Source organism: Boleophthalmus pectinirostris, unplaced genomic scaffold (assembly GCF_026225935.1).
Source record: "Boleophthalmus pectinirostris isolate CB_2022bp ecotype Guang Dong unplaced genomic scaffold, ASM2622593v1 HiC_scaffold_16, whole genome shotgun sequence".
Taxonomy (NCBI): domain Eukaryota; kingdom Metazoa; phylum Chordata; class Actinopteri; order Gobiiformes; family Gobiidae; genus Boleophthalmus; species Boleophthalmus pectinirostris.
Genome location: NW_026571095.1, coordinates 26,268,822 through 26,293,925, shown reverse-complemented (window position 1 = coordinate 26,293,925; position 25,104 = coordinate 26,268,822). Strand labels below are relative to the sequence as shown.

The 25,104-nt window shown below is 38.0% G+C and overlaps 1 protein-coding gene across 1 annotated transcript in view; it reads right to left on the bottom strand.

Moving 5' to 3' along the window:
* Positions 1 to 25,104, bottom strand: part of LOC110153462 (protein tyrosine phosphatase receptor type M) — a 583,698-nt gene that overhangs the window by 423,213 nt on the left and 135,381 nt on the right. The window lies entirely within an intron of this gene.

Sequence of the window (25,104 nt, the reverse complement as noted above, 5' to 3'; positions counted from 1 at the left end):
TGTCTCACTGTTAAAGATTTTCATGTTTCTTTTTATTTAGAACAAATAAAGCTATTGAATTCTTGAATTGTAAACATAATATGCAGACATCGACCAGACAAAGAGGTGGACTGTCTCTGAGCTGGACACCTCTCTCTAACAGCTCCGCTCCGAGAAGTAATTGGGTGCTCACTTGTCCTTTGTCTTCTCTGAGTGTGGGAGCCATCTTTTTTTAGTCTTTTTACCTGTCAAATACTTCAGATACTTACAGTCATTTCTGTACGTGGAAATATTATACTTTTTCTGGCATTTAACTTATATTGTGTGTGAACTGCAAAACTGACAGAGCTCGGGATTGTGACGCCTCATAGAAGTTTCAGTGAGTCTAAAGTTAAACCAGTTCAGATTTTAAGAGTCTAAATACTAAACTTGGTGAGCCAGCAGCTTTTAAGGTTGTCCAAGGCAGTGGCTTTTATTAATATTAAAAATAGACACAGAGACTAAACATGGTTAAAAGCTCTTAAAGCTCATGAGAGTTGATTTTGCATAATAGGTCTCTTTAAGTCTAGCAGTGACCACCTCATGAATAAATGTATAGACAGTGCGATATGCGTAGAAGGTTAATAAGGGTTAATAGCTGCAGATTGTACATTTGATGATATTAACACTAGAATAACCCACATTATTTCATTCAGGTCTTTTTACATTTCCCAGAAGGTTTGGAGAGCACACGGACCACTCAAGATGCTCGTTCTTGGGCTTAGTGACTGAAAATATGTCATTACAGGCTCAGATGGTGGAGTGGTCTTCATATAACTGGAGGTGGGTGGTTCTAGTTGGGTCAGTGGGTTGTTGTGTCCTTGGGCAAAGCGCAGTAACCTGGCTCACGGCAGATTGAGATGTGTGTCGCTCTGAAATGAGTTCTACACGTTATTAATCTGGAACGGCTCTCGCTGAAAACGATCGAGAAACACGGGACGTCATGGAGAATATTTGAATCTGATTGGTCAAAGCGCCACGACAGCAGAACAAGATGAAAAATCGAACTGTAGTCGCATCCAGTTGGGAGGAAAGCACAGACATCTCCCCCGTCCACAAATGCACAAAGCTCTTACTTTCTACATGTTTTCCACAAACTAAATATCAGCGTTGGGAAGGTTACTTTTAAAATGTATTCCCCTACAGATTACAGATTACACCCCCCAGACTGTAGTTTGTGACGTAATCTGAATACTTTGGATTACTTGATTTGCTGTACAGAAGCAAAGACTAGGATGTCGTAACCGAAGATGTTTTTTCTCTGCTAAAAGACAATGAAAAGCCCAGACTTTACTTAACCGTATTAAAAATATTATTGATAGAAGAGGAGGAGACACATCCGCGCAGCATGGTTTAGTCCTGTTAAATCCTGTTTAATCCTGTTTTAGTCCTGGTTTAGATCTAGTTTAGATCTAGCCCAAAATGTGAAAACAGGAAAACACCACCATATAATCCATTTATTTCAACAAAGTAACTGTAACCGAATACGTAACTCTGGTACATGTAATCTGTTACCCCCCAACACTGCTAAATATTCTGTATTTTCACTACAGTAGAGTGAAGTACGTCTGTTGATGTCCCCATGTTTGGTTTGGTTCCCTTGGGTGCATCAGTTACACCCATGGACGACTGAGGGATTACACAGATATAACAACACGCGGTGACATAAAAGAAAGTACCATTACTTAAAGGTGCACTGTGTAACTTTTTGGTTGGGGGTCCGTCACTTCCTTGCGTCTATGGAGATGACACTGCTTTGCCTGGATTGTTCGACATTCCACATGATATTAAACAGCTCTACCTTATATTTATTACCATTCTAGATAGTTTTATACCTCAAAAATACATACAAAAACAGACATTCTGACTGTGAGTGAGGTTGCCTCTCCACAGCTCTGACCTGTAACTTGGTCTGGTTTGGTCTCCGTGATATATGAACTATTAAAATGCATGTCACAATACATGAATTAAGTGTGAAGAAGAAACCACTTTAGAAGAGGGACCAGATTCATTTCTATTTGTGTCAAACTAGCCATTTATTAACTATGATCAAAACATCACTTCAGAATGGGGAACATATTTAGAGCTTAATGACTTAATTCAGGGGTAGTTGGAGTCTATTGACGCTTAATAGAGAGTGTTTTATTACATAAGGTAAATTCATTAAATTCAAATAAGTAACAAAATGGCTTTGTATTATACTAATAAGCAGTAATAATGAGTGTATTAATAGGAAAGTGTTTGTAAATGTCTAACTAATAGCAGAATAAGCTTATGGGGAATTAGACATTAATAAAGGCTGAATAAATACTAATTAATAACAAATTAACCATCTACAACCATGTTCATGTGCAGGTAGTTAGATGTTAATAAGTGTACCCGAAAATAAAGTGTTACCAAATGTTTTAATGCCATACTGTGAAACATTCCAGGTAAAGCAATAACAATAATTTCGACAGAGAAAAGCATTTGATAGATCCTGAACCAGAAAAGTTACAGAATGCACCTTTAATACTGAAAATCACATTCTATTGTTTAAAGAAAGAGTGTCTTGTGTTATCGGCATCAGTGTTGCGTTTGAGTTTATTTCTTAGTATCGAAATTGAGTTTGAAATGTTAACATCATGACAAATGTTGCTCAAATACAAGTAAAAAAAAAAAAAAACGTGTACAGGATTCTTCATCTCCACAATCCTTTCCCCTATTATCACATCCTTATTATCATTTCTATGGATTTTGCCCTCATATTTTCTCTTGCAGGTGGCAGAATACATCACGTCTTTATTGGTCCGTCATTACAAACAAGTCTTAAGTTTATCATCAGCGGCGCCATAGGTCCTGGGGTGCCGTCCAACTAAATTAAAAGCATTCTCCCTCTCAGTTTCAACGACTGCTCTGAGACCTTTATATTAGCGCTGAGTCTTCCCTGTGTATATCCGGTAATGAGAAAGAGCCGCTTATGTCCAAAACGTATTGAATTCTTTAATCTGCTCCATACATTACAAAAAAGAGGGGGGGAAAAAAAAAGTCTTCCAGCGCTGGCGATTTCACTGCCTGTTTTTCTGTCTCTCGATGACACTGGGAAATGATGAGGGATCGATAAGTTAAAATCCATTTGCCGTCATTTAGGCTGGCTCGATATTATAAAGGTTAATCTAATATTGCGCTGTACGGGATTGGCGGAGGTCCATTCCGTATTTGTCATCCTGGTATTTAGCTTGGCGTGCTAACGAGATGGCACAGAGCGAGCCGAGCGTGTGCCAAAGAGACGTGGTTTATGTGGGTATAGGAGAGGATTTGATTGTGCATTAGAGGTGAGACAAAACATTTTGAAACTAAGTGTTATGTTGAAGTACTATGACTGCAGCAATAAGTCTTGTTTATGACGTGCGGAAAGTTGTACAAACTAATTAAATATCAAAGATTAAATGATATTTTCTACTGCACCTCACATGCCGCAGAATACTCCCGTTAGTATTGGTATTAAATTAGTATTTCTGCAACTACTATTTCTCTTCTATAAACCAAATCCAGTACTGCTAGTAGTGTATTTTTACATGAGTTACAGCTTAAAGTGTAACTGTGTCATATCACATTACAATCATTTTGAATTTCATTAATGACCTACTGCACATTAGCCACGCTCAATTTCATTTCTCTCCAGCGACTAGGTCAGGAAACAAAATGCACTAGACGTTTTGCAAGAACCCCGAAAATGCGAGTTCAGGCACCAGCCAATCAGCGAAGAGCCATACGTTCTGTATTGGCAACGATATATCCCCGAGACAGAGGATTTAAAGCCGGAACAAAGAGAATGTTTGGTGAATTTTAATGGTTAAAGACGTTATTGCCCTTCTTCCTATGGGTTTTGGGAAAAGCTTAATATACGTCACGACCAAATAGCAATGATTGGTTACATAAAAAAAGTACCTGCCTACCGTCGAACGAACGAATTCTAACGCTGTGAGGTCAGACGGTTTCCACAAAGTGAAACTGGCTGATGAATCAGGCTAACTGCACATCGCATCAGGTTTGTGAATTTCTAGTGTATTGTTTTTGTATCAGGCTTTCATACATTTATGGAAAATGGCTGTGTTCGAATTAGGACTGGGTATTATTAAGAAGTTGTCGATACGATACATAGGCCACGATATGACACATATCTCGATACAGTGCACTTTAGATTCGATACGATATATTTCAAATCGATTCGATACGGTTCAATAAAAACTAAGGCTAAATCATGTCTGTGATGCTAAAAGTCTTTGTCAAACCATTTCTTGTGCAAAGTTCTTATGAAACACAAACATTTTAATCATCAAAACTGTGAAAATGTCAAATGTGTCGCATAAACGAGATTCCTTCCTCTGAACAAGCAACAAAACTGTAGCTGTAACAAAATAATCTACAGCAGTCCACAATATCGATATTGTATCATGACATTAAACGATACGATATATTGGTATTTTGATATTTTTGCACACTGCTAGTTTGAATACAGGAGGATTATTCAAACGTGCCCGGATGACCTAAAACCTCTTCAGACATGTTTTTGATGAGGAAACAATGTTATAACAATGTAGAATGCGCCAAAAAGTCAATTTTGCATAAAGTCCTGTCCTTAAAATCTGTGGACTAGTGCCTAAACTAAGGGTGAATTTAAAATATTTCCTTTTGGTTAAATCTTTCAGAATCAGTGAATCTAATCTACATTTGAGTCGTACCAAATCTCTGCCCTCAATCTTAATATACTCCATCAAATATGATTATTCAATTACAAGATAATGACATTTACCACGACATTACAACCTCCATCTCTCCTCTGGTTTTTAACACCGCGTGAGTTGTGTGGTCCTCTGTGTCTTTATTTTATGTATTTTTTATGTATTTTATTTATTTATTGCTATTCTATGGTGTTGCTCTTATTTAATTTTACTGGTTTTATTAAGTTAAGGCTAGTATGATTAAATCTGAGCATTTATTTAATCATTATATTAGTATTGTTATTATTGTTGTTATTAGTATTATTAGTATTTGTGCAGCATTTTGGAAACTGTTTGTGCTTTAAAAATAAAATGAATTGGATTGGATTGGGTGAAGATTTAATGATTTCCCAGACTACAGAACATTTATTCGCAAACGCCTTCATATTGAGCTCACTCGTCACCTGTTCTTCTTGGAACAGCGAGCGTGCACAAGAGCCTAACCTCACTGGGGCCTCTGTCATTAACACTAAACACGTGCACAGGCTGAGCCGCTGCCGCCTTTATTATGTTAAAACGCTCCAAGCGCGCAGAGTCCCTCCCGAGTCCCTCCTGAAACTGTCTCCGGGGTCTGTGTCTCTCATTTGTTCCATCACTGTGTACTCTGTTGTTGTGTTTGTTTGCAGCGCACTGGTAACGCTCACTACCTCCATCTGTCTGACAGGCAGGTAACCAGGAGAGAGGGAAGAGAGGAAGAGGAAGAGGAGGAGACGAGGAGAAGGAGATTATGCCAGTTTTAACAGTAAGACGATATTAACATGCCTGTAAATGTCCAAAAAAATGTTTATTCATGCAAAGAAATTCAATAGTTACTTGCTTGGAGGATGAATTTTGCACTGACTTGACTCTATTTTGATGTAAATAAAATGCCTTTTTCATTTGCCACACTAGTATCAGTTAATATCAGGTATATCCGTTACATTTTTTTGACGATAAACACTTCTAGAGACTATTGCGAGTCTTGTAAAATGACCAAAATGCCCTTACATTGCTTCTTCCTTAGTTCATTTCTGGGGCCAAGGTCCGTCTAAAAATACGACCCAAAGCTGTGATATTACGAAGCATTTCTGTCAAGGCTGAGAACTAATTGGCTCCTCTCAGCTGTGTTCTCCGGGCTGCTGAGGTGATGAAGGTAATTCTTTGTGACCGCAGGATCCAGACGCAGGTCCAATGCAGGAGGACACTTGTTTGTGCAGCTAAATGAAGGAACTGTACATGATCGGAGCTTTAATAACACCGCGCCATCTGCTCAGGAGCAACAATGCAATACGGACTCCACCTCTGAGACTCCATAACCTTTAGAGCCGTAATGAACATGCGAGGTGTGTTGTTTTGTCACATGTTACAAAGACGCGTCAATACGAGACCAGCTCAATAGACGTGATGATGGGGTTGGTGGGAAAGTTAGGTTGAATTTCTGAACCTGAAATTGTAAAGGATCTCCCCCAATAACTGATTTTTGGCTAAACCAGGTTGAGAGGGAGAGATACTTTATGGATCCAGAGGGAAATTCAAGTTTTTTCACAGTTGATTTCAGTCATGCACGAGATGGGTCAGGTCTCGGAGTCTTTCTTCTGGAAGGTCTTCTGCCAAATTTGCTTCCACATATGATGCGAAAAGCCTGTAGCATCACAATTGTCCATAGTGAGCCCCCTATCTTGGTTTATTGCACAGAAAAACAGTCAGTCGCTTGTTTTCATTTCCTCCAAGTATTTCCTCTGGATGGTCTGACACCACAGTTGCGGCCACATATGTTATGAAAAGCCTGTAGTATCTCAAATGTCCATAGCCAGCTCCTCAGTTAGCTCCTTAAAGGGACAGTCTGGAATTTTGTACGTCCTAGTGAGCCAAAGTGTTAGAGACATGTGGAGGAACTTTTCAAAATATTCCATCCAGTCCTTGTATTTGCAGAGGTCGCTGGTGCTAGGCTAGTGCATGTCAATGGCCATAGTTAGCCCGCCACTAAAAACAGTCTTACCCACTCCACAAAACACCCGAAACAAATTTATTATTATGTCAGACTGTCGTTGTGAATGTTTGTGTTGATAGAATAATTTTAGAAGAAAAACCAACGTTGCATTTGAAGGATTTATGTCTGAGCAGCAGCAGCGAGTTGTACTTCTTGATAGAAAGCTTGTCACCGGCGAACTGATATATGAGAAAATAGTCCCTCCTCAACATGCAGTGATTCATGCGATGCAAGGTTAGTTTTATTTCAAACATTATTCTATCAACAGAGACATTTACATCGACAGTCTGGTGTAATAATAGATTTGCTTCGGGTGTTTTGTGGAGTGGGTAAGACTGTTTTTAGTGGCAGGATAACTATGACCATTGACATACAGTAACCTAGCACCAGTGACCTCTGCAAATACAAGGACGGGATGGAATACTTAAAAAAGTGTCTCCACACGTCTCCAACACTCTGGCTCATTAGGGAAAGAGGTCCTATGTCCAAAATTCCGGACTGTCCCTTTAACCAGCCTAAAGTAAGACTGTACCAGGACTGAACCAAGATTGACATGAATTTTCCACTTTCAGAGTTACGCTGTGCAACTTCCACAAAAAAAAAAATAAAAAAAAAATCTATATTATTGCAAAGTTGACAAAATGTTTTATCATATTCCTTCTAGGGTTGTGAAAAGCATCGTAAATCAGATCTTAATTGACACTAAAACTAGTATCAAAACTGGACACTCATTTGGGCAGGAATCAATACTGAAAAAGTCACAATCACAGGACAGAAATAAACCTTTCCTGAGCCTTTCCCTTTCATTGTCCTTCCATAAATTTTCATTGTGGTATCAGAATCAGTATTGAGTATCGAGTCTACTCCTTAACACCGAAATTCTTAGAAATTTTGGTATCGCGACAACACTACCTTCTTCCAGTTGCCATGCTATAACAAACGAGTACAGATATTATTTAAGAGCGCTGTAGTTTTTCACCCCCATTATTCAAAGCAGGCTGTTCCCAGTTCACCCCCCCCCCCCCCCTCCGAGTTTTGACAGGCCTGCCCAGAGAATGTATGCCCGGCGCTGCTCTCTGTTGGTAATTACACATGAAAATATGGGCCGCCCGGAGCACCATTTGTACGCTTTACTGTCCCGGTAATTAAATATTAATAAGACAATAGGTCGAGCGTGTGCAGTCACTTCATATTTAGTGCTGCTTAATGCGACGCCCATTAGTGTTAACATTACATGAGCTAATACAAGAGGAGGAGCGGGTCTGAGCACAAAGCAGCACAACGACTTTACCACAACTACAAGCCTGATAGTTAAAAGGTCCTATGTTATGCAATCCTGGAACTCACGCTTCACAACAAGAAGGTTCTGGGTTACTTTCTGTGTGGAGCTTGCGTGTTCTCCATGTGTCTGTACGGGTTTCCTCTGACCACAAAACATGTGCAATAAGTCAAATACTCCAGCTACAGTAAGTCGTGACCATGAGTAGGAACAAGATGACGGAGGTGCCCCAGCGACACTGAAGGATACGTCAAATGTAAAAGACAAATTTCCCTTCGGGGACAATCAAGTACCTTTCTTTCGCGATGGATTAATCTGAGCTTTAAGTCATGTTATAATGTTGTTTCCTCCTCAAAAACAAACCTGGAGTTGTGTTTTGTTTCATTCACACATGTTTGAGAAATCTGTTAATAGTCTGTCCACATTTCCAAAGCTCAAAATGTTCCGCTCCACCTTGTGATGTCATGAAGCGGTAGTTTTCAAATTATCAGCTCCTTTTACTTTTAGTTCAACAGAGATTGACAATTCCAAGTTTGAAAGGATTCAGTTTATTCTAGTGAAGGTGTAAGGAGATTAAAAACACAGTGAAACACTTTTTGGATTACCACATGACATCACAAGGTGGAACAGAGTGAACTCAGACTAAATATGCAGGATTTGTGTCTTAAACATGTGTGAATGAAACAAAAAAACACAACTCCAGGTCTGTTTGTGATGCGGAAACAACATTATAAACATAGATTAGAAAATAGTGTAATATGGGCCCTTTTAGCCTTTGTCACTCTATTATGAATTTGTCTTATAAGTAGGACCATGCTATTTTGGGAAAAAAAAAATTATAATAATAAAAATATATATTGTCTTATTGTCTATATGACATATATTGTCTATATGTCTTGGGTTATACCTATAAAAATAGTCTGAGTAAAAGAGCACTGTCGGAGCCAGTTTATATGTATTTAAGAGATTATTAATTTTATGAATTTATGTATTATTAAAATGCACTTTTCTCTATTATAAAATTTAATATTTGAGGTCATCCCGATTTCCTCTCCTCTCCCCTCCTCCTGCAATCAGATTTTTCTGGCCACCTGTAGCAGCAGGGCGGGGAAACCCAGAAAGGAGGAGAGATATATTTCGTGACCACACTAAATTGCTATTGAAACTCAACTACGAATTATATTTTATTTGCTCTTTGGAATACATTGATAAAGGCAATTTCCGGATCTGCATGAGTGCTTAATTTTTATTATGCAAGTTACAAACCTCCTCAAGCAAAAAGGGCACAACAAGCACATAGACTAGTATACACCCATGGACACTATGAAACCTACCTGGACCACTGACGGATTACACAGATATAAGACCACATGGTAATAGAAAAGAAAGTAATACCTTTTAACCCTCTCAGTCTCAAATTAATTTTTAGTATCAGGAAAAATCTGATATTTGGGGAAAATTATAATATGGGGTAGTGATATACAATCCTGACTTTTTTATCCTTTGTAAACAAAAAAAGGATTTTGGCACTTCAGGCCGTTTGCGTGTAGTCATTCTTGCACAGTCTGCATCGAGCATGTTTATCAGCATGGATGGGAGAAAAGGCTCCTGAGTAAAAAAAGCTCATAAAATATGGATGTGGAGTAAGTAGGTAATTGGAATTTAGCTGTTGCAAATCTGCAACGCCTGCCTGGAGAGGGTTAATGTTCTATTGTGTAAAGAAAGTTTTTATTGTCATCGTGATATCAGAATCAGTATTAAGTATCAAGACTATTCCTTAGTATCGAAATAGTTTGAAGTTTTAGTATCGTGACAACACCGCTTTCAAACGTAATTCAGGTATTTATTTCGTATTTTGAAGAATTAATGTGAAATTCACTTCCATAACTCCGCCGTGTGTCGCTATGATGAAGAGTCGCCGCTTTTGTCTTCGCAGATAGTCCAGTGATCTCAAGTCTCCGGGAGCTCAGGGGGAGGCGGTGTATGCGCGCAGTGGTTAATTATGTGAGTCTATTCTGAGCAGCTGCGTGACATTTCACCTTTGAGGACTATACGGCGTAGTTAGTGCTGACCTGCGCTAATGACTGACTGCTGATTGGTCGGCATAGTTACGCTTGGATACTGATTCAATTTGAACACACCACGGGGCTGCTCGGCGATGCGGCTTCCACGGCAACAGGTTTTACGATTTACACATCTGTCGGTCGAATGTGGTAGCGTCGATTTCTTTGCATGTAGCTTTGAACACGTCAAAAACAAAAATCTAAAAAAAAAAAAAAGTTAAGATTGCTTGAATTAAGAAAGTTGTATCATGATTTTAGTCAAATTCACTTGACTTTTTGTACTTAAAGGTGCACTCCGCAACTTTTTCTGGTGGAGGGTCCGCTATCTACTTGTGTCCATGGTGATGTTATTGCTTGGCCTGGAATGTTCCATGGTACTGTATCTCATTTATTCATTATGGGTGTTTTTATGGGTCAAAAACGTATTAATTCCTTCTGTGAATAGGGAAGACTTTCCACAGATCTGACTCGTAATGTAAATAGTAAATGGTTACATCTTTATATAGCGCTTTTGTACCTCCAAGGCACTCAGAGCGCTTTACAACAAGAAACCGCTCATCCATTCATTCACAAATTCACCGTGGGAAAGCTGGGTCAAGTGTCTTGCCCAATGATACAACGACAGCAGTCATCTGTGGGAGCTGAAATCGCAACCTGTGGGTCAGCGGATCTGAGTGCTCAACCAATGATTTTTATGTCGAGAGCGGGATTTGAACTGCCAAACTTTTGATCAGAGGACAAACGCTCTACCAGATGCAACCCATTGTTTCCCAAAGACTTGTCACGATCTGTATGTAGGTTTGCAAAATACAGTTCTGACACATGAGAGAGCGAGTGAATCTGAATCTGAATGTTCCTAAAGCTAAAGTTGAGAAATGCTTGCTTGGTTGTCCAAAAAGAAGGGTGATAAATCAGGAAAGGTCAATGCACATCAGGATACTTATGGATCCTTTTATTGTTGGTTCAATGACTGTTTTTCATTGTTTAAAACTTGACTAATACTAATTGTTCAGAGACATGATCACTTAGTCAACAATAAAATATCCTCATTAATGTTCAATAATGGTCAAATCCACCTTTACTTCGCGGTTTACGATTTATTTATGTCTGTTGACTTGGATCGCAAAGGTTTGTGACTTTTAAAAAATGGGTCCCATAAAAAAACGTTTGGGAAACACCGCTGTAACCCGCTTCTCAACTCAGGCTTAATCTACACTGTGGAACATTCTAGACAAAGTAATAGCATTTCTATGGAGACAAGAAGAGTGGTGCACCTTTAAAATATGAAAATACACCTTGCCACATTCAAGAAAACCAAACCACATAATTTCACTGTTGGAGAATTTCGTGTAGACCTCTCCATGAAAAAGATCCAAGTTGATTATTGGTGATGAATTGGCAAAAATGACTGAATCTTGATTGAAACTTAAAGATGCACGTCCATTACCAACTTCTCTCCATGGAGTTGCTGCCTGTAATGTTCCACGGTATGGCATTACACTTACTTATCTCTATGGAGACAGCAGGTGATGCCACAGGGCCAAGTTACACTCACAGTAAGAATGTAAGTCAATTAAAACCGTTGTTACTGGATAAATGCAAAATGAATACGTTTAATACTATACCGGGACATTCCAGAGCAAGCAACATCTCCATGGAAACAGGCAGTTGGCGGACCCTCCACCAGAAAAGTTACACAGTGCACCTTTAAACACTAAAGAACGAATGACAATGTCACATCGTAATACTGGAATGGAATGGGGTTTGGGGGCATTGTTGATTTAGCTCATTTCAGATCCTAATGTCCAACTTTCCAACAATTCATCAATGTTCTGGTTCGTTTTCGTTATAGACCTAATAATTACCTTGATGTTGGAAAGTTATGGCTAGAATTTCGATTTCCAGACTTCCATTCCTTGCCATCAAATCCAATTACTTTGCACTAGAGATCGGAATTTCGTTCTATTAGCTGAACTATATTGGAAATGTCTATTTTGAACCTTATGTCAGATTATCATTTTCCAGGTAACCTTAGCAAACGGCTGACTGGACTTCTCAGATCAACGGGCAGAGCTCATTTCGTGCATTTTTGATGAAAGTACACCCATTATATAACTATTCCATAACACAATACTAAAACCTCAAACTCTATTGTGATACTATAAGGAAAGGAATCAATGCTTGATACTATTTTTGATACCACAATAATGATTAAAGATTCTATATTACACAAAATTGACTCTTGAGAGCTTTAAGTCATGCTGTAATGTTGTTATCTCCCCAAAAATATGATGTGTTTTGTTTCATTCACACATTTGAGTAACTTTTTAGTCTAGCAACATCTCCAAAGCTCAAAATTCTCTGTTCCAGCTTGTGATGTCATGAAGTGATAAATTAACAGCTCATTTTACCCTTACTTCATTAGAGATTGGTAGAATGAAAGGACTGAGGAACAGCGTAGATTTTCTCACAGTCGACATTTAAAGTAATATATTTTGTTCTTTATGCAATAAGAATTTTTGAGAGATGTCTTCTGCATATGAGTCACATGTGCTACAAATAAGCAATTGTGGTTGGACAGTCAAATTTGGATGAAGGTTTTTTCCTTCTATGATCCGATTCTAGCCAGGCTGGCGCTACCTTCTGCCTCCGCTCAGTTTCATTTCTCTCCAGCGACAAGGTCAGGAATCGGAATACACTAGATCAGGGGTGTCAAACTCATTTTGGTCCGGGGGCCGTATCCAACCTACTTTGATCCCAAAGGGGCCGGATCAGAAAACTCATATATACCCCAAAAATAACAATAAGTTCAAATATTTGTGCAGAGAAACGCAAATCTATTACAGAAATCTTTTTTAATTGATGAACTCTTTCTTATTATAATATTATAATATTATGAACAACCTGAAACTTGAAGAAAAATTCAATTTCAACACAATGTTTTAACATTAACTTGTATGCAAACAGGAATAAGTCAGTTTTTCTTGGAAAATCCTGCACTCGACGTCCACTTTTCTCATCTTGGACCTTTTTCTGATGAGGGTGTCACGGTCAACAGTCAAAACGATCGTCCTTTAAGAGCGTTTGGAAAGAGACAAGTCTTCATTTGTGCTGCTCTGGTGGGAGGGGCCACGCACAGAGGCGCTGGAGATGCTGATATGATAAGCACCGCAGAAAATTACCAATATTTTAACAGAAAAAATAATTAAAATATTTTAGTAGAAAATCACCCAAGGGCCACATTAAAGGTTTTGGAGGGCCGGATCTGGCCCCCGGCCTTATGTTTGACACCTGTGCACTAGATAGAAGGTTTGCAAGAACCCCCACACACCTGCCAATCAGCAAAGAACTGTGAAGCCAGGAATTACTTGGACACCACTGAGCATTCCGCCGCATTACATACGTCTTGACCAAATAGCAGCGATTGGTTAAATTAAAAAGTACCCGTCTACCGTCGAGCGAACGAATCCTAATGCTGTGAGGTTAGACGGTTTCCACAAAGTGAGACTGGGGGATGAATCAGGCTAGTCTTAAACAAAATGTAGAAGGAACTGGCTGGTCAGGCAGATGGTATGATAGATGATACTACATTATTTACATACATGACACAAATGAAAGGTAACTGTCTCTTGTTTGATGAGTGAGCAACCAAAAAAAAAAAGGTTTGAAATCAGCTGTGAAGTGACATCATCATTCAAAATCCCATTATATAAAAAACCTCCTTTTCTAGTCTAATTCCTGAACTTCCTCCACACTGGAACTCTTTCACTCCTTTCTATTCTTTAGTCCTACTTCAGCATGCCTCGTGTGCATAAATCATACTGTTCGTATATGGGTCAGTCACCAGATCGCGTCTCCACTGATCAAACCTGAGTAATACTTTTATTGAAGTAACAGTACTCTAACTTGAGTAACTCTACGAGTGACAAAAGCTTTATGTTGACAATATGAAATGATTTGAACATTTGTATTTCTTTCACTCATTTGTCTCATTTGTGTGTGTATCCTTGGAAAATAGCAGATTTGTGCATTATTTAATGTTTTGTCTTTTTAGCTACATTCACATGAAATTATAAGTCACGTTACACAATTAAACACAACCTTAACGAGTATTCTGGGATATGGAATTCCGAACACATGTCTGGTGATGTATCTGGGAAATATATCTGATGTAGTAAGGAAGGAGGACATGTATTTGACAAAAATTGTTTTAGCTGCATCTAAAAAGGGAATTACAAAGAATTGGTTACAACCAGATCCACCTGCACAACAAGACTGGATCAGGATTGTGGAGAATATTTCAGTGATGGAAAGAATAACGTATAATCTTAAACTTAAAGGGTACAAATACGATGAGCAATGGGAAAAATGGAATGTATTCATCAATGACACCAGTAAAACAACATAGTACATAAAAATGTCAATACCAAATGCATGTTTAAATAAGAACCTGTAACTCCAGACTGTTGTTATATTGTTTTTGATTTTGATATTGTTTTTGTATGTTTTGAAATGTTACTTAAAACCAATAAAAACAAAGTTACTCTTACTTGAATAGTACTCCTAAATACTTTTTTACTCTTACTGAACTAACTGACTACTACTTTGCACTTCTACTTGAGTAATATCATTTTGAAGTAACGTCACTCTTACTTGAGTACAGTGTTGGGGAGTAACAGATTACATGTACCGGAGTTACGTAATCAGAGTACAAATTATGAGTAACTGTATTCAGTTACAGTTACTGTTTCAATGAGTGGGAATTGGATTACAATTATTTTGTTGAAATAAATGGATTACAGCGCGGTATTTTCCTGTTTTCACATTTTGGGCTAAACCAGGACTAAATCAGGAATAAACCAGGACTAAACCAGGACTAAACCAAGACTAAACCAGGACTAAACCAGAACTAAACCAGGACTAAACCAGGAATAAACCAGGAATAAACCAGGAATAAACCAGGACTAACCAGGACTAAACCAAGTCTAAACCAGGACTACACTAGGATAAACCAGGACTAAACCAGGACTAAACCAAGGCAAGGCAAGTCAAGTTTATTTGTATAGCACAATTTGTACACAAAGGAATTCAAAGTGCTTTACAGAATAAGAAATACATTAAAATCATAATAAAAACAAATCAAAACATAAATAATCATGAAGATTAAAATAAAAAAAGAGAGACATAAATAGGAGAGAAGAGTGCGGAATGAAAACCTTTCAAGACCAAAAGTAAACCAAGTCTAAACCAGGACTAAACCAGGACTAAACCAGGACTAAACCAGGGCCAATTTGAAGAGAACAAAGAAAACAAAGAATTTTCAGGATGTGGTCGCTACATTCATGTCAGTTTTAAAAAGCATGACAATATCAAGTAATCCAAAGTATTCAAACTACGTTACTCACTTTAAGTAATTTAATGGATTACGTTACAAACTACATTTTGGGGTATGTAATCTGTAATCTGTAGGGGGATACATTTTAAAAGTAACCTTCCCAACACTGCTTGAGTAGTACTTTTCTCAAATATATATAATTTTTTACTTTTACTGGACTAATTTAGTTGACTTCTACTTTGGACGTCTTGCAGTTAAGTAATATTATTTTGATGTAAACCTGAGTAACATTTTTGTGATTTATGTCATGTTAAAAACAAAGAAAAATGGGTTTCAATATTCATTTCTTGACATTTACTTCCACCAAAGTCTGAACAAAAGTCGAAATCAACTGTGAAGTTTGGCGTTTGGACCCGGAAGTGACGTCAATATTCACAATCCGATAATATTAAATACTCCTTTTCCCAGTCTAATTCCTGAACTTCCTCCGCACTGTAACTCTTTCAGTTCTCTCCATTCTTCAGTCCAGCCCCAGCGTGTCTCCTGTGCTTAAATTGGACTCGTGCCGTTCGTATATGGGTCAGTCTCCAGATCGCGGCGGGGAAAAGCACGCCTCCATTGATCAAACCTGACGTCCGCGCACATGTATCAGGCCTGCCTCATTGTGCTCGCCGGGTACCAGAGCCGGCTGGGGGATGACAACCTCAACGGTGGCTTGTCATGTGGGCCTATGCTCTCCATCCAGTCTAATGACCACATGCACCGCGACACCGCCGTCTCCGTGACAAGCTAATTAGCCGCCGAAGCTAAGAGCAAATTAGAATGACACTGTGGTGCACTGTGGAAAAAAAAAAAAGAAAAAAAAAGAAAAAAGAAGAAGGAGCAATGTCCAAATGAGTTAAAAAGCGTGAGGAGAATTCTGAATGTCGATGTTGTTTTGAGCAGGTTTGGATACGGCTAATAGGTATTTTTGAGCTATAAACCATCTGTAATTGAATTTAAATGTAAGGTAGAGCTGTTTAAAGTCATACTATGGAACATTCTAGGCAGAGCAATGATATATCCATAGAAACAAGCAGGTGACGGACCCCCAAACAAGAAGTTACACACTGCACCTAGAACGCTTTATCACGATTTGAGTAAATTTGAAAACTGATCTACCAGTGGAACAAGACTTTTTGTACTTAACCTTTCCAGACCTAAGGGCGATTTTAGTACATTTTTGCCTGGATTTTTTTTCTTAATTTTGCTATTAAAACTCTGCCTTTTACCCCCTAATGAAGTGTTATACATCCTTTTTTTCAGTATAACCTGTTATTTCACAATTTGCATGCTGTAGTTGTGTCATATGGCTGTAATAAAAGCTATAGGACCAGAAAAAAACACAAAAACAAACAAAAAAAACAAAAAAACGCAGACCAAGACGCATAATTTGCCATGTAATTGAGAAATAACTGCACTTTTTTCAATTGTTACGAACAAAAACGCTGAGAGCAGTCAACCATTTTGACTCACTACACTCTTTGGCCCAATCAAAATGAATGGAGCTCAAGCGTTCGGCGGAAAATAAAGCTCCAACTGGATACTCATTTTCAGTAATGTTGTCACGCAGCGTGTGACGTAGGACAACGCCGGAAATATGCTCGAAAAGCAGAAACTGCCAGCATTTAAAGGAAAAAATAATAGTTCCTATCTTTTATGGTTGGAGAGTTATGCATAGCTTGAATTAAGAAAAACACACTTAGAACATTTGTAGAGTGTCAAAGTGAGTCTACTCAAAATGAACTAAAATGTTCTTAACTGAAGTCATTTTAACTTCTCTCTTTGGTCTCCGCGCTGAGTCACTCCTTGCTGTGCATTTCGCTAATGAAACTAGTGTAACAAAAACTAGTTTGTGAAGCTATAGTGTTTTGTATCACAATTTGGTATATTTATGGAAAAAAAAAAAAATGTTGTGTACACTGGAAAAAAAAACAATGTCTAGCTAAAATAAAAAGACTTAAATTAAGAACATTTTACTTTATTTGAGAGAGTATTGTAGAAGTAAAAATATCTACCAATGGAATAAGTGTATTTTTCATTATTCAAGCAAAATTTTAAGGGCAAAAAGTTGTAGTTTTTCTTATTTTAAGTGTGGCAAGATGTATTTTCATATTTTAAGTACAAAAAGTCTTATTCCACTGGCAGATAATTTTATTTTTCAAGTGAAATTCACTCAGATCATGATAAAACTTTCTTAATTCATGTCATCTTAACTTGGCTAGATTATTTTTTTTTTTGCAGTGTGGGCTGAGTCTTGGACAAAAACGTACTGCTAACCATAGAAAGGGTTCGAATAGAGCTTGGCAGAGATCGCTAGATGACTCAAACATGACTGGATGACATCTAAAACCTCTTGAAGCATGTTTTTGATAAGGAAACAAAGATATAATCCAAAACAATTAAATAATAACACCTTCTCTTTAAGATACATTTAGTCACATCATCAGCGCATTGTAGAGTATTACAAAAATATCTCTGACTTCTATTATAAATATTCATGTTTTACTTTCAATAGTTAGACTGACGGAGGTGTGCAGGTGCCAGTCTGTGTAATCTGGTCCTCCGCCCACCACTGCTCAGAGGCAGGGTGGCGATGGTGGCTCAAGGACCCCGTGACAGTGTTCACACTTCGGAGACGGGATTGAACCAAACACAGATCAAGGTTAAAACTGATTTGAATTCTAAATATGAGTTCTGCAGTTGTTATTTATTCGACTCAAGATCGTTTACATAGCATTTTTTTCTCTCGAGGCCGTCCACTCAAACTGTGATTTCAGAGCGGTAAGATGGATAAGTCAACAGACCAAGCAACAGAGCAGAGGAAAGTCAAATGTATCCTGAAGTTTTAATCAGACTTTATTTGTATAGTGCTTTCCAACAGCAGCAACTCAACCAAAGTAACTCCAGGGCTGCGTAATTAATCAAATTTTGAATTGAATTTGAAGTCATTTTTAAATCGCAAATGATCTGCTCGGGTCTTTCTAATCGAGAGGTTTACAGCCAATCCAATCTTACACTGCAAAAAACAAAGTCTAGTCAAGTTAAGATGACTTGAATTGAGAAAGTTTTTTTCATGATTTGAGTCGGTTTCACTTGACTTTTTGGACTTAAAATATGAAAATGCGTTTTGCTACACTTAAAATAAGAAAAACAGAAACTTTTTGCACTTCTACGTTGCTTGAATAAAAAAAAAACACAGTTGTTCCATTGGTAGATAATTAGTAAAATAGTAAAAGTAAAATTTAAGTCATTTTAATTTAGCTAAATACTGTTGTTTTTTTTCGAGTATAAGGCTACGTTTATGAGATGACAGTCTGAACAGAAGACGCAAAAGTGGCATCGCTTTTTTACTTCTAATTTCGCGTTTAGACCAGTGTTTTCGGGAGGAAAAGTGATGCAAAAGTGTGTGGAATTCGACTGGAGAGGCACGCCAGGCGGCTCGGTGGTGACATTAGACGGTGATAAATGTGACGTAAACGTGTACGTGATGTGAGCAGATCTGACCAGAATTTTGCGTCTTGGGCAGCGTAGACGGAAACGCTACGGCGAAGCGTATTCAACTTTTCCACTCTGGAGGGAGGTTTGAGATATTTGCGTTTTTAAAGCCCAAAAATGCCGTCACCAGTGTTGGGGAGTAACAGATTACATGTACTGGCATTACGTAATCAGAGTACAAATTATGAGTAACTGTATTCAGTTACAGTTACTGTTTCAGTGAGTGGTAATTGGATTACAGTTACTTTGTTGAAATAGATGGATTACATGGTGGTATTCTCCTGTTTTTCCCATATCCCATTTTAAAAAATTATTTTATTTTGGTAATTTCACTCATTGCCAGAAACCCAAACAGAACACACACAATAAGAGCCACGTAAACATCTTGTTAATGTTGGTGGCGTCAGTTACACAGTGGACGAGGTCGTTAATAATTGTTGTTGTTAATAATCTGATGCTGCATCATTTTGAGTAAAAAAAAATCTAATATTAATGATTTGTACTGGGCTAGCGCCTTTATGCTTGTACTAAAAGTTATAATTATTTTTTAATAAACGATATGACACCTAACAGTAGGGTGGACATTTCTCTATCAATAATATTTTTAATACAGTTAAGGAAAGACTTGGCTTTTTATTGTCTTTTAGCAGACAAAAGATTTTATGTGAAGATTCTAGTCTTTGCTTCTCTACAGTAAACAAAAGTCTGTTCATGGAGACAGTTTGAAGAGAACAAACAAGAATTTTCAGGATGTGGTTGGTACGTTCATGTAGTTTTAAAAAGCGTGACAATATCAAGTAATCCAAAGTATTCAGATTACGTTACTCACCTAAAGTAACTTAATGGATTCCGTTACAAACTACATTTTGGGGTATGTAATCTGTAATAATGTAGGGGAATACATTTTAAAAGTAACCTTCCCAACACTGGCCGTCACCGTCTAAACAAAAGGCACCTCGGATAAAATATTTTGTTATTTTTACCCGCAAGCGCCCTCCTGTAAACAGGCCCTAAAACGTGATTTGGAGTTTGGAATTTGAAAGAAGCAAAGTAACTATAATTTTGTCGGAAATGTATATTATTCTTAATCAGACAAAGCAAAAAAAAAAATACAATCTCAATTTTGTTTTCCATTAGTATGCTGCAAATGTGCGACTATCCCTCACTCCGTCCTTCCCTTCTGCTCCCCCTTTTCTCTCCTCTCCCTCCTTCTCTTTCTCTCCAATCGCCAGGACCAATTAAAAAAAAAAAAAAAAAAAAAAGTGAGAGTTCTTTCGGCGGCGCACTCGAGCCGCGGCATAAAGGCCAGGCTCCCATTGTCTGCCGCGTTCTGGGAATAGATGTTTTATTATTATTCCGATGTGGGCCCGGCTTCACCTTCCATTACAATGACGACGGAACACAGGAACGCGCGGCCCCCGTCGAGAACAATGAATTAGAAAAAGATGAGGTACCATAGCTGCGAATGGAGGCCGGCCAGCTAATCTAAAAACGTGTCACTGTCAATAATACGCCATTTTCTGTGTTATTAATGAGGGATACGAGGCGCGAATGAGGGATGTTTGAAAACGGGGGGGGGTACTGTTTGCGTGTAATGAGCGCGGGATAGCAAACTTGTCCATTGACGAGCTTCGTGTGACACTAAATTGGATGCCCGGCTAACAAAGAATACCAGATACTTTTTAATTAGCAGTGAAAGAGCCGATTCACGAGGTTATTTCCCTTATAAATGGACATAGTAGGCGGCTATAATACGGCACAGCTGGGGTTTACGGTCAGCCTTGGTGGGAGAGATGGTCCTTTCGCTCGGATAAAGATGGTTTTACAGGTTGCAATTATACACAGGAAGCTGGGGTAACCTTGAGGAGTAAAACAATCATATAAAAGGTATAGTTACAGATTTAAATGGGTTCGATGTTCAGAGAAATGTTTGGAGCTTTAAAAACTCACCCTCAATCAGACGCTACAGTGATAGTCGATTGAGCATTTTGTTTCCGCGGCCTTGGTTAGAACAGACATGAAAGTATCTGGTTGACTGGAAGTTTTACCGCAAAAGATCACTATGTTACTTTTCTGGTGAGGGTCTGCTTATGTTTTTTTTTCTCATTTGGAATCATAATGTGTATGGCATTAAACGTGTCCATCTTATCGTATCTTTTCTTTTTTCATTTACAAGTCTTCTTATTGCTCAAAAATAGCCAGAAACGTTTCATAAATGTCATATGTTATGCTATGTTTGGTTTTATTAGTTTGTCTCTTCTACCTGATTAACCTGATTTTAACTTCCCAATAAAACTGATTGCAAATTACGCAACATTGATTAGGGCTGAAATTATCCAAATGATTCTAGTGAAGGTGTATGGAGTTTAAAAATGAATGAAACAAAACCACAAGTTTGGATTGGGGAAACATTATAACAGATCAGAAAATAAGTAAATAAGAAAATAAGCAACATTATTAACAATGAATTACTATCAATAACTATAGACATGCGAGCAAGAACCATCATTGAAATAGACATAATGCTCGAGGTCAGTTGTCTATGGTGACTTTCAGGGCTGCTTGATTATGTAAAAAATTATTATCACAATTATCTTGGTACACGATGTATTTATGCAGCATTTTCTCTCTCTAAAAAACACTTTGTTATTGATCATTTACGCAAAACTCTCAAATTGAAAATAAATATAGGCTACAAATATGCACCTTACAGCAGTTTTTGCGATGTATAAAACATAAAATATGCTTTGAAAATGAAATAAGGTCGTAGAAAGTCTCACAGTAATATTGTGGACCATCACAATATATATCGAATCACAAGTTCCTTTGCTTAAATGCATGGTTTTATAGTTGCAAAGGCTAATAAACATAGATAACTACATATCCCATGATTCATTTCAGTGCAGACAACATGAAGAAATACGTTTTTTACTTGAATTCTTGGGATCATGACAGTAATTATTCCCACCAAAATTTTGTTAAGGTATTTTAAAAGCAAAAAAGTGTCCCATCTACAATTATATCAGCCTCTTCAAAATATCGCAATAAATATCGTACCGTGAGATGCATATCGTGATAATATCGTACCGAGACATTTGGATATCGTTACATCCCTAAAATCCAGCTGTTCTACAATCTCTGTTTTTGAAAAATAAATAAATATACTCATTTATATAAGAAATTAAAATTAACTTGTTAAGCTTTAGGACTTTAGAACCATGCCGTGCTCAAAGACGATTGCGCAGGGTTCAATGTTACACACTCACACCTGCACAACCAAACCGAGCCACGGCCGATGACGTTTTTTTGTTGTTGTTTGGAGATCGTTTGACGCACAAATCAAAATTGCAATCAAAATTCAATTAATTGCACAGCCTTAGTGACTTCCTTCCATTAATATTATTATTAAAAAGACCCATAATGAGCCATTTTCTGATTTGTTTATAATGTTGTTTCCTGATCACAAACAGACCTGGAGTTGTCTTTTTTTTTCATTCACACTTATAAAACAACAACCTCTTCCACCTTGTGAGCTCATGTAGTAATACAGGAAGTGCTCCACTGTGTTTTTAAACTCCATACACCTTCACAAGAATCATTTGGATAATCTCAGTCATGGAATTGCCAATCTGTACTAAATAAAAGGTAAAAAAGTAGCTTGAAAACTACCGCTTCATGACATCATAAGGTGGAACAAAGCATTTTGAGCTTTAGAGATGTAGACAGACTGATAATAAAGGGTTACTCGAATTTGTGTGAATGAAACAACACACAACACAAGAGCCAATTGTGCGTACTATAGGACATTTAATTATTATTATTAAAGACGCGAAGGACATTACAATAGCAATGCGATCTGCCGCATATCCGTGCATAGCGCTCGCTTCACAGGCCTATAGGTATTTGGCTTAATTACCGCTTGAGTGATGGTTGGAAATAGCATGTGGACAATTTGCAATAATGACTTGGCGCTTATTATTCCTCCTCTCCGCTCGGGTCTTGAACTGTTCCGAGAATCATTATGAGGAATGGCGATGAGTAGGTCGGCTCTTTCAACCCGGACCCCAAGGTGTCTCATTTGCTAATAAAATTCACCGGGGTCAACGCCAGAAATGTCAATGAAGCTTGAGCTATTCTCCTCGCCATCTCTCCATCTACCTAGCGCTCTGTACCTGTCTGCCACCAATCATATGAGGAAAAAAAAAAAAAAAAAAGTTGAGATGGTTAGGGCCTCATTTCCCAGAACTTTCTATTTGAAACCTGAAAGAGATGAGAGAGAGAGAGAGGCAGTGAATGGGCTGGGGCAGTGTCAAATATATTCACCCCGGACCCATCCTTCATGCAGACTGCATATATCTGCAGTCAGGTCATGGAGACTGAAGAAGGCGTGGCTTTTTTATTTATATTTAATGCAAACACAAATCATATAGTGTGATAAGAGTATAACAAATTCTGTGTAATACCAGTAAAACACACATTTTCAGCCAATGTGTTTTTTCTTTACTACTTTCTGTATTTGAAAAACATACACAAGGCATAAAATACAAGACGCAAGATGTATGGAATTATGTAGTAAAGTTTGCTTTGTTGACAGTGCTGCAAACCTTGGCCTTCTGTCAATGATCTTTATGATGAAGTCTCCTGAAATGTTTACATAGATTACAGCACATTCTTCTGTAACAATCTAAGCTTTTATTTATTTTGGTTTATTTTTTGTTTACATTATAGGCCTCAACGATCTATCATTTTGGACTGAAAATCGTGATCTCAGAAAACACAATTTTGGGAGCATCAAAGCCGCGTTTTTTTGCAGTGTTACTAAAGCCCAATTTATGGATTTATGGATCTGCATCGAGGTCTAGGCACCTCGAAGTAATTCACCACCACAGTGCGAGGAGGCAAGGCAAGGATTTAAACCTAGCGTTCATGTAAAGTTCAACATGGACCATCTCCAACACGATAGAAGCACAGAACAGACTCACCATCAGCACAGTCTCTGTCACAGAAAGAACATGCACATTCCACTGAGTCGTGTCCTTTAGTCCCATAGAAGCGAACTGCATCAGCGCACAAGGAGAGAGCAGTTTTTTTTTTTCCAGATCTTATTATTTATGCAAATGAGCCATGTAGTTTTAAGTTTCGTTTCTGTAAAACGTAAAACAAATGTGTTCAAAGCTGCATTAAACGCATTATTACTCAATGTATACTGAAGGAAAGGAAAGCGGAGCACAGGGAATGGAGTACAGGAAATATCTGTAGAGCGGTGGTAGACAGGACCAATCACAGTCCTTATTGTCTGTGTCCCTTTCCCTGCTGTTGCATCGTTTTGACGCGAAGTTAGAAAATTTCAGAGGTGCATGTTGGTCAGGGCAGACGGTCTGTGTCGGGGGTTCACGTCGACGCAGATTCTGTATCGTGAGGCAGATGATTTGACGTAAACTGATCTTTACGGTCCAGTGTCAAATCATCGGTGCAGGACTCTGATATGATGTAAATTTCTGTAATGTTTGCAAATGTTAATGTGCACTGAAACTTGATTTAAAAAAAAAAATTGTGGATGAAACTGAAACTGCAAAAAACATGGAGATGCTTCTGGCTCCACTGACTCCAATTCACTTTGTATTGAAAAAAAAAAAAAAAAAAGTCCTTCTTTCCATAACTGCTGCTCTCAGGCTCTTCATTTTGGTGTCAAAATGGTTTGTATTAATTGACTTTACATGATCCTGGTCTTTGTATTTCGTTATTTTGTCCATTAATAAATTCCTATTCGTAATATGAACTTGGCTCCAATTTTGCCCCATCACTGCCAGCCTCTGTGAGCTTCATTTGACTGGAGCTGAACACAATGGGCGACGTCACATTATCATTTTTGTTTTTTCTTTTCTATTTTCATGATTAAACTTCATTGACTGGTAGTGTGTATAAAAGGATAAATTAAGGTTTTAGAAAGAAATCGTAATTCAAAATACAATAAACCTGTTCCCTCCAAAAACTCAGGTGAACATGTTAAACAGCCTGAATTAATCCCGGGATTGATCAGACGGTGTAATTTGGCGTAGGCTCTCTAATCATATAATGGCGTTTGTCCTTAACCCGTCCACCTCTCCTCCTCTGTACAAGGTGCGCAGCTCCACACTCAA